At 37.0% G+C, this 17127-nt stretch overlaps 1 long non-coding RNA gene across 1 annotated transcript; it reads right to left on the bottom strand.

Annotated features, from left to right (window-relative positions):
* Positions 1 to 469: 469 nt before the first annotated feature.
* LOC121035773 (uncharacterized) lies at positions 470 to 15547 on the bottom strand. The gene is made up of 3 exons (XR_005793063.1): positions 15510 to 15547; positions 1924 to 2078; positions 470 to 567 (listed from the first exon to the last, which is right to left on the bottom strand). It is a non-coding gene; the product is annotated as an uncharacterized LOC121035773 (long non-coding RNA).
* Positions 15548 to 17127: the final 1580 nt, after the last annotated feature.

The raw sequence follows: 17127 nt of genomic DNA, 5'->3' as shown, positions 1-17127 counted from the left end.
GCATGAGAAACCCAAATCACATGGAGAGGTGGGTTGGGTCTAAGTGCTAATGTTTACAGTTCCAGCTGAGCTCCCAGCCAACAACTTTCATCAACTGCTAGCCATGAGTGAGCCATCATGATCATCTAGTCAAGTCCAGTCTACAGATGATTCTATCACTAGCTATTGTGCGACTGTGTGAGGGACTGCAGCTGAGAAGGCTCCGCTGGGCTCAGTTGAGCTAGAGTCCTTAGCTTAATAATAAAACGTAATTTCAAGCCAACAAATTTTGGGGTGTTTTGTTACATAGCAATAAATAACTGGAAACGAGGTATGGTTTTAACACTTTGTGCCCATTTGAATTTTTGAATAGAGTAACATAAAGGAAATTTTTTGCTAGCTAACGTACTTTTGATGTGATCACTAATTTAATAACAATAACAAAAAAGTCAAACACCTTTGAACATACTCCATAAGTATTTCCTCCATGGTCAATGTTCAAAGAGTTTCATTCTTATTTCTCTTCTACTCTGATATTTTAGGTTCTGGTATTTATCTTTTCCATATGGCAGAAAAGGAGCATATTAGCTGTTGGAGAATAGGGGGAAAAATCCATGAGTTATGCAACACAAGAAGCTGCTTATCGTTCTTGATAGCTCTACAAGAAACAGATGTCACCACAGTGACTTTCTGCCAGAGCAAGTGAGAAGTGAAAGGAATTCTGGGAAATTACAAGCTCACTGTGTTCACGTAAGTGTGCTAATGAGTCAAGTGATAAGCCACATGTTCATTGCTAATAAATGGAACAAATTCTTACTCTTGTGGAATGATAGCTTTGATTGAGATTGAAATACTTCATGTCTGACAGCCTCAGTCAACTTCACGCGTGTCTTTAAGATATTATGGGGAAGAAAGTACTTTGCAGGGCTTTTTTTTTTTTAATGTTTATTTATTTTTAAATTTTTTTTTTTAACGTTTATTATTTTTGGGACAGAGAGAGACAGAGCATGAACGGGGGAGGGGCAGAGAGAGAGGGAGACACAGAATCGGAAACAGGCTCCAGGCTCCGAGCCATCAGCCCAGAGCCCGACGCGGGGCTCAAACTCACGGACCGCGAGGTCGTGACCTGGCCGAAGTCGGACGCTTAACCGACTGCGCCACCCAGGCGCCCCAAATGTTTATTTATTTTTGAGAGAGAGACAGAGTGCGAGGCGGGGAGGGGCAGAGAGAGGGAAACACAGATTCCGAAGCAGGCTCCAGGCTCTGAGCTGTCAGCACAGAACCCGACGCGGGGCTCGAACTCACAAACTGCGAGATCATGACCTGAGCTGAAGTCGGCCATTCAACCGGCTGACCACCCAGGCACCCAACTTTGCAGATGTTTTTAAACACAATTGGACTTTCTCTGAAAACTACGTCTTAAGTTGTTGGTCTGATTCACTACCAAATTATATGAAATTGATATTGGCATTAGAGTTTACTTAATGTTACATAGAAATCTGAATAAAAGCAATACAATACTAAAGAATCTGTAAAACCTTAGAATTTAGACAAACATGAATCAGTAAAACAAGAAAGAGATATTTAATAGAAGTATATTAGAGGGATTATAAAATATTTTCAGTTATCACCACAAAAGAAATGAACTCTAGGTTGCCTCTCTCTCAATCTCTCTCTCTCTCAAAGAGACTTAATTTTTCACTTAAAGTTGTGATTTTTTAAATGTAGACCTTCCCCTCATTTTATTTTCTACATCTTTGTTATATTTATCAAAATTGATGATCACTCTCTCAGTTACTAAGCTTTTTCAAATAAGTAGCTTTTTCAGTATGATTCCATTGTTGCTACTATTTCTCCAAAATATTCCTCTCTCTTAGTAGATCATCTTGCTTTAATATAGTTTGGTTCTGCCAGACCATATATTTATTATAGTTTTTGGCTTACCTCTTGGATTTTCTACATCTGTGAAACACTTTCCTGTTTACAAGCCCGGAGTATAATCAAAGGAACCATGGGTACTTGCAAGGAATGCAGAGATTCTGGCTTCAGTTTCCAGTCATAGGTTCACTTCACAGTCACACTTGTTATTTGCCATGTTCCTGGCATGTTATATGAGAGTGATATGTTCTTTTAAAAGGATCTTGGATTGAGAAATCTTATCGACTTGAAAATCAAGGTAAGGAAAACAATGATAAACTTAACTGCACTTCCTAAGAGCCACACTCGTGTGTTTTCAAATGAATGGCAGTTACTTGTCCTAAGAGCTGACAGCAACGACCCCTCTTTCTTAATTCTTTATTCCATTAGTGTCGCACAGTTGAGCTTGCTCACCTAGTCCCCAATTCCAGGCTATGGGCCACAAAGACAGACAGGACACTGCGTTTTCTAGTCTGTCCTGAATTGCTCTTTCCTGTGGTGGGGAAAATCCCAACCCACACACCACTGGCAATTTGGCCAAGCTTACTGAGGCCTGATCTTTCTGAGTGTTTCAGGTCACACGTGGCCTTAATAATGAAACAATTCCTGGCTTGATACCTGACTTTAAAGATGATAGATTCAGTCTTGCTAGGGTTCATCCCATTTTCAACCCTTCTCCCCTTAATTTATGTCCAATGCCCACCGTATCTTTCAAGGCACGTGTTTATACTGCTTTGCATTTAGAAACTGTTAAGTTTTGTAATTTGCGATCCATACAACACACCGTTGCCTGAGTTATCTTTATAAAGCACAGACCTTATTTTTTTCTGACTATAGCACTTCCCAACTCAAAGTCTTCTGAGTAGTTATACCTCTAACCCTCTCACCTGGGCTGTTACCCCCGACATATTATAGCTATGGTAGATCTCTTTATTGTCCCAACGGGGACACATGTAAGAGAAAAGCAGGCACTATTGATTACTACAGTAGAGCAATGGATGTGAACCTAGAATTACAGGCATGCTGACTAGAGGCCACTCTGCTTCCCATCCTCCAGCACACTGAATTCCTCACTGTTCCACAACCAGGCATTTCCATTACCCTAATAGCTGTTCTTTTCCTCAGAACACCAATTATGATTCCTAATATTTATGTAACAACTCATTTCATCCTCACAACGACGCCATGAAAAAAGTGCTCTTATTATTCCAAAGGTACATATGGGAAAACCGAGGCACAAAGAAGTTAGGGGACTCAGCTAGTTAGTGACAGAGCCAGAATTCAAACAGGCACAAGACTGGCTCCAGAGCCCTTGCCTGCAAACACTACTCCATAGTGCTTTTCATTCATTTACTCCCTGAATTCCCCTTAGGAAGAGCATAAGAGGTGGGAGAAGAAGCCTTAAAGTCAGACTCCCTGGGTTCTAGCTTGAGCTCCCCCGCCTGCTTGGCCGTGGAGAGTGAATTAATTTTTCTGTGACTCCGTTTATTCACTTGTAAAAAATAGATCATTGTAACAACAACTTCAAGGGTCACTGTGATGAGTAAACAAGTAGATTCACGTAGAGATTCTAGCTCATGATGAATAGCTTTCATTAAATGCTACCTCTTCCTCAAAAAACTTTCTTTTCCTCATTGCCATAGCACTTTGCTTTACGGCTGTGAATTCTGGAGAGTCACTCACCTGAGGAACATTAAAGAATTCTGATGCAGCCCAGATTTAACAACAGCATTTCTGAGGGTGTGGCTGGCCATCAGCAGGTTTTTTAAACTCTCCAGGTGATTTAAATGTGTAGCCAGTGTTGAGAAAACTACATTAAAGCCTTTCTGAAATGAAAACCTCTTTATGTATGTGTTTGTCTCTTTCCACATAGTTCTAGCAACTTGATTGCAAATGCTACACTGAATTCATTTTTGTATTTCCACTGGTAGCTAGCATGGTGCCTGATATGTATTGGTATGAGCAATTATTAATTCCTTTGAATTAAGTAGACATTCCTCAAATATGTACGTTGTTACAGGATAAAATAGAAAAAAAATTGTCAACATTAGTAAACTCAAAGAGTATCTTACTCAGAGATTGGCAGGATCTAGGTAATAAGGATTGGATGAGAAAGTAGAAGCAATACCTAGTTGCTGATTTTAAACTAATGGTCTGAGAACTTGGCTGTACTTTACAATAACCTGGGTAGATTTTTACCAAAAAAAAAAATAAATAAATAAAAAATAAAAAAATCTGAGTGTCTCCATTTCCCAGGAGATTCCAATATGCAATCAAATTTGAGAACTACTGACTGAGATGGATCATGTTACACCCAGGATGTCCCTCCCTCTGCCATAAGATCTGAGAGTACACTTCTGCAGTTTTGCATTTAATTACCACTAATGAAAAGAATAGAGAACGTCTCCACATATATGGACATATACAAGAAACAGCATATTAAGACAGAGAAATACGTATATATGCATGTGCAGACATACGCACATAGACTTAAATATCTTTTTAAAAAATTTTTAATGTTTATTTTTGAGAGAGAGAGAGAGAGAGAGACAGAGACAGAGTGCAAGTGGAGGAGGGCAAAGAAAGAGGGAGACACAGAATCCAAAGTAGGCTCCAGGCTCTGAGGTGTCAACGCAAAGCCCAGGGCTTGAACTCATGAACCATGAGATCATGACCTGAGCAGACACTGAACACTTAGCCAGCTGAGCCACCCAGGTGCCCCCATACACTTTAAATATCTTAAGTTACCCTTCAAGATTATGTAGTGAGAGAGAGAATATAGCATCAGTCTATAACAGTATGTTCTCAGATATTATTTGGGAGATAATTCTTTTTTGGTGAAGAAGTCAAGGAGATACTTTTGCCAACATTGTTACTAAGTAGGAAAAGTCATTTTTAAGAAAAATGTTGAGTCTAAGTGACTCTACAGTGGTCTGGATTGAATTCAGACAATTATAATTTGTCACCATGCTTTAGAATGACCAAATCCAGTGTTGCTCATTAGTGGGCACTATCATTACCATGTTTCTTTCAGTCACAATTAATTATCAGGTGGAAGGATTATAAATTATTATATTGTCCTTGTTCAATGCTCATGAGTAGTTTAGCAAATAGTAAGGACAAAAGATTAAAGATACAATACAAGTGTATAATGAAAATTTGAATACTTGTCCTATAATGTACAAATGGTTAGCATATTACATATTATTTCAAACTGAAATAAAACCAGTGCTCATACTATATTACTTATCTTTCTTTAAATTTTCTTCTAATATTTACTTTTGAGAGAGAGAGAGAGTGTGTGAGCTAGTGGGGAGGGGGGTGCAGAGAGAGAGGGAGGTACAGAATCTGAGGCAGGCTCCGGGCTCTGAGCTATCAGCACAGAGCCCGATGTGGGGCTCGAACACACAAATGACGAGATCATGACCTGAGCTGAATTTGGATGCCTAACTGAATGAGCCACCGAGGTGCCCCTATCTTTTTTAAATTTTTATAAACTTTCATAACTTGTCATACTATTTATCCAAATATCTTTCCACATAAATGATTCTTAAAGGTATTTCTTTCTCCTTTCTCCATAAGAGGAAGGAAAACAAGGGGGTTAAACATAATGGCTTAATAATACACCATAATAATTTTTGATTATAATTTTTCATTTATTTTCAAAAATATACAAATAATACATTTCAAATAATGTCGGCCTTAAAACAACATCTTTTGGTAGAGACCAACTGTGCTCTATATAAGAAGATGATGTTATTGATCCATCTATAGGATAATACAACGACTATAATGTGTTGAGTGCTTATTATCCACCAGATACGTTTTACTGCTTTACCTGAATCAATGCCTTGAGTTCTTAAAACAGTCTTGTGAAAAAGATACCACATTAATATCCATTTTACAGGTGAGGAAATTGAGACATAGAGCATTTAAATCATTCACCCAAAGCTCAACTAAAAATTAAGGGATCCAAAATTTGAATCTAGGGAAACAGGACCCAGAGATATGAGCCAATGGCGTTGAATCTAAGCTGTATCTGCAAACCCCAACCCCCCCCCCCCACTCCCAGTACTTGACTACAGAGGAATGGTTTGACCTACTTGATTCTCATCATTTCAGTAGACCCTCTTTCTGAACATAAGACCTGGTTACATTTAACAGTCTGTGGCCATGAGGCCATTATCTACAGACACAGAGGGAGGGAAATGTCTAGTGCTCTTGTGATAACATCTGGCATTTGGAGTCATGAAGAGATAAATCTTTATCTCCTTCACTTTTCTCCTTTGCTCCCCTTTCTGAAGCTTATTCCAACTTGTCTTGTCCTATTTTGATTTTTTTAAAAAAATACTGTCATAAAAAATATAATAGAGGGTTTTGGGTTAAGGTTAGGCTCCAAAATGACTTAAGTGATGGGGATAGAGTACAAAAGAAATATTTGAAGTCAGATAATGCTGATCTGTAGTGGAATATTCTTGTCACATTCTCATCACATCATCCATCCATTAAGAACAAAAAAAAAAAAACTGAGTAAAACATGATTCATAATCAACCTCCCAAAGTCATCTGCAATATCTTCTAAAATTTTTATTTAAATTTCAGTAACACAGTGTAATATTAGTTTCAGGTGTACAGTTTAGTGATTCAACACTTACATACAACACCTGGTGCTCACCACCAATGTCAACTGCAATATTTTCAACAAAAAAGTCTTTTCAACAAAAAATCACTATTTCTGGTTTTTTTCTTTTCTGTATCCCCAAATACTTTATTTATAATATTTTAGTCCTTATTTAATCTTCCTAGGTGTCCTAGTAAGTTATTAAATTATAAACTCCTTGAAAAGAGAAAACATACCTTAATTATTGCTGGATTTCTTGCAATTCTCAACAGGATGATTTATACATACAATGTGTCCAGTAAATGTTTTACTGAATTAAAGTGTAAAGCAGTTTTAGGGCCACCAGTTTTAGGGGTGGCTCAGTCGCTTAAGCATCCAAATCTTGGTTTTGGCTCAGGTCATGATCTTACGGTTTGTGGGACTGAGCCCTGTGACAGGGTTCCGTGCTGAGACTGCAGAGCCTGCTTGGGATTCTCTCTCTCCTTCTCTCTCCCTACCCCTCCCCTGTGTGTTCTCTCTCTCTCTCTCAAAATAAATAAGCATTAAACAAAACAAAGTGTAAAGCTTTTTAAAAGACTGCCACGTTCTGATCTTTTATTAAAACAATTGTAATAAAAAATGTGGACCTTGGGTGGAAAGTATCTTCATACCTCTGAACTAGTTAGAAACCCACGTTCTGTTCAATCAGAATCTCTGGGACAGGGCCCAGGAATATATGTTTAACTAGCTCTTTAGGTGATCTTTATGCCCTCTAAAGCTAGAGAAAGATGGTTTAACAATATATTTCACATTGATTACTTATTATAAAAGGCAATGCATATCAAATCTACAGATGGCCCCAAAGCTAGGAATGATAACCAACAGACACAATATTATTTGAGAAGGAAAAAAAAATATAATTCTGCAAACTACAACAATTGATGTACCTAACAGAGTAATTTTGTTTGTTTGTTTTCACATTTATTTTTGAGAGATGGAGACAGCATGAACAGGGGCGGGGCGGAGAGAGAGGGAGACACAGGATCTGAGGCAGGCTCCAGGCTCTGAGCTGTCAGCACAGCACCTGACACGGGGCTCGAACTCACGAACTGCGAGATCATGACCTGAGCTGAACTCGGATGCTTAACCGACTGAGCCACCAAGGCACCCCCAGAATCATATTTAACATGGATAAATATAAGGCCATTCTACCTTAACCATGCATTGATTCAACAGCACCTGTATATCAAATGTTATGCGGGATAATGGAACGGATACAAATATATTTCCTGCCTTACAGGAGGAAATTTTAGGCTAAAGAGACAGCTATCTACACAAATAATTGGAAACACAGTAAAATAATTGTGCCAGTTACTAAGCTATTGTCTCTCAGTTTTAACGCCCACCCTTGTAATGCTTGGGCTGGGACTCTGCAGACCACATTTCTGGTTTGGCAGCTGGCTCCCTGTTAAACGCTTTGAGTGGAATGCTGAAGGAAGGTTGGAAGGCTAGAAAAAGAACGAACATGCTGTTTCCTCCTTGCTCCCATTGGCTTTCTGTTGCTGTCAGTGTCTTCCCATCTTCGTTACTTCACCCTACTGTGGCGGCGCGTTCCAGTAGCCGCAGCTGAATCCACTTTGCAGTTTTTCCAATACTTCTAGAAACAGCCTCTTTTACATCTCTCCAGAAACATCAAAATCCAGTGGGCTAGTGCCCTCTCCTCAGATGTCTGAATTCCAGCCCCTCAAGGTCTCTCTCTTGAGCTGAGAGCTGGCACTGAATCAGAGGCCCTCATCAAAGCTTCTATGTTGAATTGACTGGCCTCTCTTCTGATTCTCTAGCCAGCAGGTGGTAGTTTCTTCAAGTAATTGCTACTTCCATGATGACTTTGTGTTCCATATTTTCCTTTATTCCTATATCAGCCTCAGGCCTAGTAACAATTTATTATATTAAGTTACCCCTGTTAGAATAACTGGTGAATATTTTCTCTCCCCACTGGACATTCACCAATCCAATAAGTGATAGTAGGATATTGACTATAAAATGGTTAAACAGCAACCCCCTAAATTGTTTAAATAAGGGAGTCTATGTAACTGAATTGGCCTAAGACTCACAACAATTGAGTTTTGGGCCAGTTGAGAAGACACTTTCAGTTTTGACCTCAGTTTGGAAATTGCTTTTGTTTTCCAAATGTAGAAAACACCCATATGATAGTCAATGTATCACAGGTGAAACAAAGAGGCAGCTATTTGATGTTCTAATACATAAAGGGGAAATAAGAGAAGAAACAGGTTTATCTTGTGTTTTTTCACAGAGCTAACGCTGAATGAATGAGACTGGCTGGTTAGCTAAATTGGTTAGGGTGTGCTACTAATAAACTTGAACTAACAAGTTGAAGTGAGAAGAAAGATCCTTCTAAAAGTCAACCCTATCTAAAGATAAAATGGACTTCTGAGGAAGGAGGAAATTTCTCATCATAAATGTTCCAGTACAGTTTGAGAAACTATTATTTGACACTATTGTATGGCGACATTCTTCAACAGGAAAGGTCACTGAATTGATGGCTTATTATACTAGTATTCTATGACGGTGTAATTAGTGTATTAGTTTCATTATGCCCTTTGCCAGTAAAAAAAAAAAAAAAAGTTGCTTAAAATGCATTGAAGATGCAAAAAGAAGTTAGGTAAGAGAGCAGATTGGACTAAATGCTTACTTCACCATAAAATTCATATGTTGAAACCTAATGTACAATGTCATGGTATTAGGAGATGGGAACTTTGGGAGGTGATTAGGTCATGAGGGTGGCATCCTCATGAGTGAGATTACTGCCTTATAAAAGAGAGCCCAGAGAACTCACAGCTGTCCTGGAACCAGAAAGTGGGCTCTCATCAGATGCTGAATTTGCTTGCTGGCACCCTAAGCTTGGACTTCTCAGGTTCCAGAACTGTGAGAAATAAATATCTGTTCCTTACAAATCATTTAACCTATGGTAATTTTTTATAAAGTAGTCTGAATAGACTAAGACAGGGAGTAAGGTAAGAGAAGGGTTTTGGAACATGTAATTGACTGAAGCCTGCGTTGGTGGTAAGGTACTAGAACAGGGCAATGTATTAGGAAACTAATTGTAAAGACTCAGGCAAATAGGCTGGAAAAAAATCATTCCTATCCCTGGCCCCTTTAATACTAGTACTAAGTAAGGTCAAAAACCCCTGCAGCTGAGATTTTGTCCTTGTCTCAGGTTTCATAGACCCTGTTGAAATACTGTTCCAGAACAGCATGTACACATGAAAAGTGCTTATCTGCGAGACGGTTACATTTTCAGTCTCATTTTTTTTAAAGTTTGTTAAGATATTAGCAATAAATTTGAAACTTTGTGTTTTATTGGAACATGATACAAAAGGCTATTGACATTTTTAACAAGAATATTATAAAATTTTCTACAATATCATCATCAGCCATGACAACAGCACAGATTACTGGAATTCATCTCTTTAAAAATTTACCCAAACCTAATAAATAGACAGCAACAAGGGTTCTTAGTGTTTATGAGATATTAGAAACACATGGATCCAATCTCTGTAAATGATGTAAAAATTACAATTTTATATAAGATTGGCAAGTGGGATGAATTAGAAAAACCTGTTGAAGGTTTTTGACACAGTAATTTTATAGCTTTCATGTGTAAATATAATAGAAAGGGTGGATTCATATTTATGGGAATTGTATTATTATTATTTTGCTTTATGTGGCCAATCCTAAAAAGTGTATATCAAAACGGGAGGGAGGAAATCATATTAACTCTTTGTCTAAGCTATGCAAAATGTTCCATTATTTAGAATACATAGATATTTAATGTCACTTAGATCCTAATGTTTAATGAACTAAGCTTTCGTTTCATATCTCATATTCATAAATATATGATCATTGACACATTTAGTTTTTTCAAAATTAGTGTGTATAGGTGGGATCGGATTACTTCTATGTGTAAGAAATAACAAAATTCCTATTGAGGCAGGACATAGATATGACAAGGACTCTGTTTTTTAAAATTACATTTAGCATTATTTTTTTTGTAAAAATCTTGTCATCCTGCGATGCCTTTGCCTGTAGGTGGAGATCCGGCATGAACAATTACTTACTTAGATGCACATTTGACTATATTGGTCATTTTACCATATATCATTCCCAATAAAATGATAGAATACAAATACTTTTCCAGACTTGTATAGAGAGCTAAATCATGGTAATAAGTCAGGAGCTTTTTAAATCTCCTATGTCAATGGTTAAAGTAGGCATCACTTGATAAGGTCTGTATACTTCAGTGAATCTGAAAATGTCTATTCTCTTAAGACAATACAAGTACAATAAAAATGGATTGTTTTTCACTTTTTGATGGGTTCTGATTACAAAAGTATCAAACATGTTTACTTCTCAATGGGAGATCCGGTTTCCATGGGGACCAAAGCAACCTCATCTGCTGTTTTGCAGACCATGCTCTATGTACCACCTCCACTTTGGCAGGACTGGAGAGTGGCTGAACACAGCTACCCTGGCAAGTGTGCACAGCCATCTATACAGGTTCTCCTCATGTTCCACCCCCTTCCAACAGAACCCAGGAGGGGGCTTCAAGGATGTGCAGCTTTCCTCCCACTTTCAAGTTGCATCACTTGTGATGCTCTTTGAAACTGGAACATTCTACATGATGATGATAAACATCCGCCATGTGTCACAATGTTTCTTCAAGTTAAGTGTCAAATTATCTGGCAATACAAATAGGTGCCTATTATTATTATTTTTTTTTACTGTTGTAATGCCTTAATTACAGATTCAGCACAGATCAATGGTATTTATTACACGGATTGATCAAATATCTATCATGTACTGGCAATTTTCCCTATTTTGTATATGCCTACTACTGATTCATGTGTTCATAATGCCCTTAATACCAGTTTGCTATATGTCAAGCATTGTACTAAGCATGAGGGGTATAGAAATAAGTAAGACAGAGTTCTTAGTCTCAGAATGTTACTCTCTTATAGCTCAGAATCTAGAGGAGATAAATTACCAGAAGAGGTGTTTGCGAATCACTGTGATAAGTTTAATGGTTTGATACTTGCCATAGAAGAGACCCCAGTCTCATCCTCCAGCATTAAGGAAGCCAAAAGAAGGCTTCCTAAAGAGCTTGCTCAACGAATCAGTATAAATTAACATAGTGAAGAGGCAGCAGCTTGAAGCATCAAATGAAAGTAAGAAACTGCAGTTGCTGGTTTAGGAGCCAGAATCAATTCTGTGCCTGATGGAAACCTAGGATGGTAATGAATGGCAAAAGCAGTGATACGGAGTCTGGTCATCAGTCCTCCTTATGATATGTTAGAAACTGAAGTTTTATCCAAAGCCATTTAAGAAATATAAAGAGAATACATAAAGAAGACAATTTGTCAGTTTTGTGTTTTTGAGTAATTATTCTTTTTTAAAATTTTTTTTTAATGTTTATTTATTTTTGAGACAGAGAAGACAGAGCATGAATGGGGGAGGATCAGAGAGAGAGGGAGACACAGAATCCGAAACAGGCTCCAGGCTCTGAGTGGTCAGCACAGAGCCTGACGCGGGGCTCGAACTCAGGGGCCGCGAGATCATGACCTGAGCCGAAGTCGGCCGCTTAACCGACTGAGCCACCCAGGCGCCCCAGAGTAATTATTCTTAAGACTTCATGGAATATGTATTTGAAGAAATGAGACAGTTGAATAAATGAATAGTATTTTTTTTTTTGCTGGGTCAAAACACAGCCTTGATGAATGTTGGAATCAAAACCTTTAACATCTAAAATTCAGTATTTCACTGACTGCAATTCATGTGCTGTCATTAAGATAGATGTTACATTTTTATTTATTTGCATTTAGCTTAGAAGAGAGAATAGGTGGAGAATGACATACTAGCAAGCCTGCTGATATGTAAAAGTCTCTGGTGTTTCTTGGGTCAGTGGCGGAAACTGAGCCAATGGACAAATGATACAGGGAGTCCAGAACCTTCTCCAAATTTAAGCTTTCCAGTAGATGACCAAAAATATGGTGAGTTACCCACTATTAGAAATAGAAAGTTAGAAAAAAAAAGTAGGAGGGTAGAAACCTGAAGCTTTGAAGGAACTAAGAGATCATCAGTTCATTTCTCTTATTTTACAGAATGCAACTAAAAGTCAAAAAGGTGAAGTGATTTAATCTAAATCAAGCAGGGATCGGCATTGCTTTTTGTTCAGAGTGCTCTCCGCATAGTCACACAAAGTATGGGTAAGTACAACAGATGTAAAATGACAATTTTGGGTACTGAGAGTGAATATGAGTTATATGCTTTATGTGGTCCTATCTCAAGAATCAATGGTTTTTGTTTTTAAGGAAGTGTTCCATTCTGACTCCTCTCAAGGTGGAGTTAATACATTTGAAATAACCACATTTTTCCCACTACCTTATTCCTGTTACCTTTCTACACTCTATTATTTTTAGCTTATTGGAAGTTTAGAATTCTATTTAGTAAATATTGAGGGCCCATATTAAGATAGTTTCTCTTTTCTAGAGGAAGGTATAGATAAGTAATGTAATCATATATTATTAAAACAACTTAAAAGTTATTCCTCAGGAAATATACTTTAGACCACTCTGCTAGTCATTTACAGCAATATTTTGTAATAGTGCAAGTAACAATGCAAGCAGAACTATTAACTTAAAAACCAAGCCATTCATTAAGAGAAAAAAAAAACATGGATGAAAATATTAAGTTTCTTGAAAACTAAAAAAATACCTGATAAAATGAAAACCAGTGATCATGAGTTGTTTAAGAGAGAACCTCAAGAAGTGTTTTGGCAAATGTTAGAATTTAAATGAAAAAGTAAAGCATTTGTCTTTCATTTGAAATAGTAATAACCATTATTCAATATTTCAAGTTACAAAATGTGTGGACATTTGTGTGTGGGGGGGTACCATTCAGTTCAGTCTTGGGCAATTGAAATGGCTAAATAACACCCATATGGTAAACAGCTTGGTACGCCCAGGATAAAGGAAAAGGTGTTGGCAGTGAATCTGTGAAGGAGGCATTATTATTTTCACTCATAGAGGTGATGTAAATATCTAGCTTCCAAGGCTTTATTTCTTTTCTCTAGTTTTTTTTTTCCCTTCTTTTCTTTCTTTGTGTTAATATGTTAGACCTTGGCCGTGTTTTCATAGAATGAAATATTTTTCAATACTAAATGTTCATGCCCACCCCCCTCGTTTCAAATTAGTTGGCTTGGAGGGTGATGGAAGACAACCTAAATATTTAGTTTTATGTATCAAGAATCATTTGCCATTATAGAAGAGATGAAAAAAACATAAAATCTGATTTCTATCTGACAAAACTTTCCATTCTTTGTAGGGCATCATGACATACGTGAAGCAAAGAGAATTTGATAATAGTAGTTATCATATTAACTGTTAACATATTATGAATATTTATTATCTGCCAGTGCTCCCTTTTAGTAATTTCCATACACTGTTGAATAGATTTTACTTCATTCCCATAATAAATCTATGAAATTAGCATTATGATTATGCTAATCTTACAGATGTAGAAATTGGAGAACAGAGAGTGTAAGTAATTTTAAATCCAAGCAAAATCTTGCTTCACAGCTTGTAACTGCAATGGTATGCCTTTATGTAGTAAGATAGCCATGTTTTTTATATTTTGTTCAACACTTCACAAGCTGTGGGACTAGGAAAGACATTAAAGACCATGATGTCTGTGATGGGCATGAAGAGCTCAGAATTTGGAGTTAGGATGAGTCAGCTTCAAATCTCCTTCTGCCAGTGGTGTGAAGTACATAGCTTCTGTAAGCCTCACTTCATCTATAAAATGACCACCTCACTCCCTGGACAGTGTTATTTTGAGGATTAAAAGAGATTATACATGTAATGCACTTAGCTAACAGCAACCATGTGGTATGCTTTCAATAAATGCGTACTGCTATTTTTTTTTTTTTACAGCAAAGGTTTAATGTCTAAAGAGAATATATTTTGACAGACCAATGATCTTAATTTAAACAGAAGGAAGTTTCATGTATCAAATAATTTTTGAGGCTTTCCTTTTGAAGTAAAAGATGAATATTAAAAAATGTTCATTTTGGAATTCAGTTGTACATGTACCTAACTCTGGTGCAATGTAATAATTTCAATTATAAATTTCTTAGGCTAGAGACTTCAGACTGAAGTTTATCAAAAAGAAACAGTGAATTATTTGTCTATGTTATATAAAGCAATGTTTTTGAACACACACCCTCAGACTAACTTGAGGGGCCATAAATATTAAACCTATGTGATATCTGTAACTCTTGTGTTTACATGGAACTTATTTGACTTTTCAATGGAACTTTTTTTTTCAATTAGATGTCAATCCTAGAAGAGATTCTTAATAATTTCCCTGTGATAGAAATACTTATGTTTTATTTTTATATACCAGGAATCAAAACTTTAAAAATCTCACAGAAAGTTGAGCTTACCTCTCCATTTTTAACATGTTTTGAAATATAACATGTTAATGTTATACACTTCAAAAGTAATACACTTTTGAAGACAAATAATATTCATTATTGAAAACTACTTAAATCACATGACACAATAACATCTTTAAAACATTGTCTTATATTTTTAATGAATTTTTAGACATTTTAAGAAAGCACATTTAGGGTGTAACAGGTAATGATATCTGTAAATACAGGAGTAACTTCTAAAAATGTAACAAAGAAGTAAGCATTATATTTAATGGGAATAGTGTGTCATAGTCAATCTGAACATGAACCGTCTCTAAAAAGATAGTTCATAAATATGTTAAAAAAATAAAAAAATTGAGAGTAGGGCCAATGCATTGCCTAAACAGAAAAAAATAAAACATTCCATTTTTGCTTTATTAGAGTATAGGCTTTTTAATACATTTTACATTTACAGAAAATAAGCTATCACTATCGAAACTATATTTAGACTTAAATATTTACCTTAAAAAGTCAGGGGCTTTCAGAATCCTCTTCCTTTCGGGGCGCCTGGGTGGCGCAGTCGGTTAAGCGTCCGACTTCAGCCAGGTCACGATCTCGCGGTCCGGGAGTTCGAGCCCCGCGTCGGGCTCTGGGCTGATGGCTCAGAGCCTGGAGACTGTTTCCGATTCTGTGTCTCCCTCTCTCTCTGCCCCTCCCCCGTTCATGCTCTGTCTCTCTCTGTCCCAAAAATCAATAAACGTTGGAAAAAAAAATAAAAAAAAAATCCTCTTCCTTTCAACATAGATTTGGAAACTTCAGATAAGTTCTAGTTTCAAGTCTGTGGAAATAAGGGAACCATCACCACATGCAGAACTACCAATCTTATTTAACTAATCTTTTGGATGCATATAGGAGCAGCCCAGGATTTGGTTTGAGACAGCTGGATCCCATGTGTCTTGTTTTCAGTATTTACCACTGGGGTAGACAAGTCTCACCTTGAAATGTGGGCCGAATAGTCTCTTCACTCAGTGAGTAGAGAGGCTATGTGGCAGGGCTGAAATCAATATTTACACATGGCCTGTGAAATCAAATTGGTTTGAAGTTTTCCCTTCATGATATTAGCAATGGTAAAGAATGATTTATCAAGCTCCATAACCACTTGGAATTCGTGAATTTCAAATTAAAATTTGAGTATTATGTTGCAAACAACTATGTTTGGATTACTATAAAGTTCTCAATCTGGGGTGCATGGAAGGACTTCAGGGGACCAAGGAGCCAGGGACCACAGTGAGATCACCTTCTGTTTCATGTGTATGTGCTTTTTTTTTTCTATGAAAAGTGTCCTTAGCTTTCATTACATTCTTAAAGAGATCCAAGAAGACAAAAAGGTAAGAGTCACTACATTGAGGAAGAAGGAATTCTGAATATTCATCACACATTTTAAAGTGGCTTGGAAGAACTGGCCTAAGTTTAAATTTTGTGTGTCAAAAGAAAAAAAAGAAAGATTGTTTTGTAGAGGCTTTCTAAACAGTATTTGGAAATACCCTGATAAGGTGATCTGGGAACCGTTCTTATTTAAAAAAAAAAAAAAAATTAATGTTTATTTATTTTTGACAGAGAGAGAGCGCGCGCGCGCGCGCGCGCATGAGCGGGGGAGGGGCAGAGAGCATGAGCGGAGAAGGGGCACTTATTATAATGCCTTTTTTTAGAGAGAGTCTCAGAAGATTCTATATTTTAATTCTCTTCTATATTCTAACATGACTTTATCTTGAGATCAGTTATCAGTGTGTATTTCTTAGAAATATATTTTATCTACAGATCACTTATTCAATTCATTCATTCATATGAATAATCATTCATACATATGAACATTTGAAAATGTTCCCCCCAAAAATAAAACAAAAGAAGTATCCCTAAATTTATTGATAACCCTGTTATTAAAAAATGAACTGTATGTCTCCTCCTTTTGAATCTTGAAAGGTATGGAAAAGCTTCAACAAATAGAGTAAAAATGACATATGATTTATGAGGCTGGATCATAAAAGGGCATACAGCTTCCAACTTGTTTGCTGGAACTCTTCTGGAGCCCTGATACATCCTGTAAAAAGTCCAACAATCCAAGAGCCAGCATACTGTGAGG

Source organism: Herpailurus yagouaroundi, unplaced genomic scaffold (genome assembly GCF_014898765.1).
Source record: "Herpailurus yagouaroundi ecotype Mexico unplaced genomic scaffold, PumYag 162, whole genome shotgun sequence".
Lineage (NCBI taxonomy): Eukaryota > Metazoa > Chordata > Mammalia > Carnivora > Felidae > Herpailurus > Herpailurus yagouaroundi.
The sequence above is the reverse complement of the archived record's forward strand: the minus strand, read 5'-3'. Positions and strand labels throughout refer to the sequence as shown.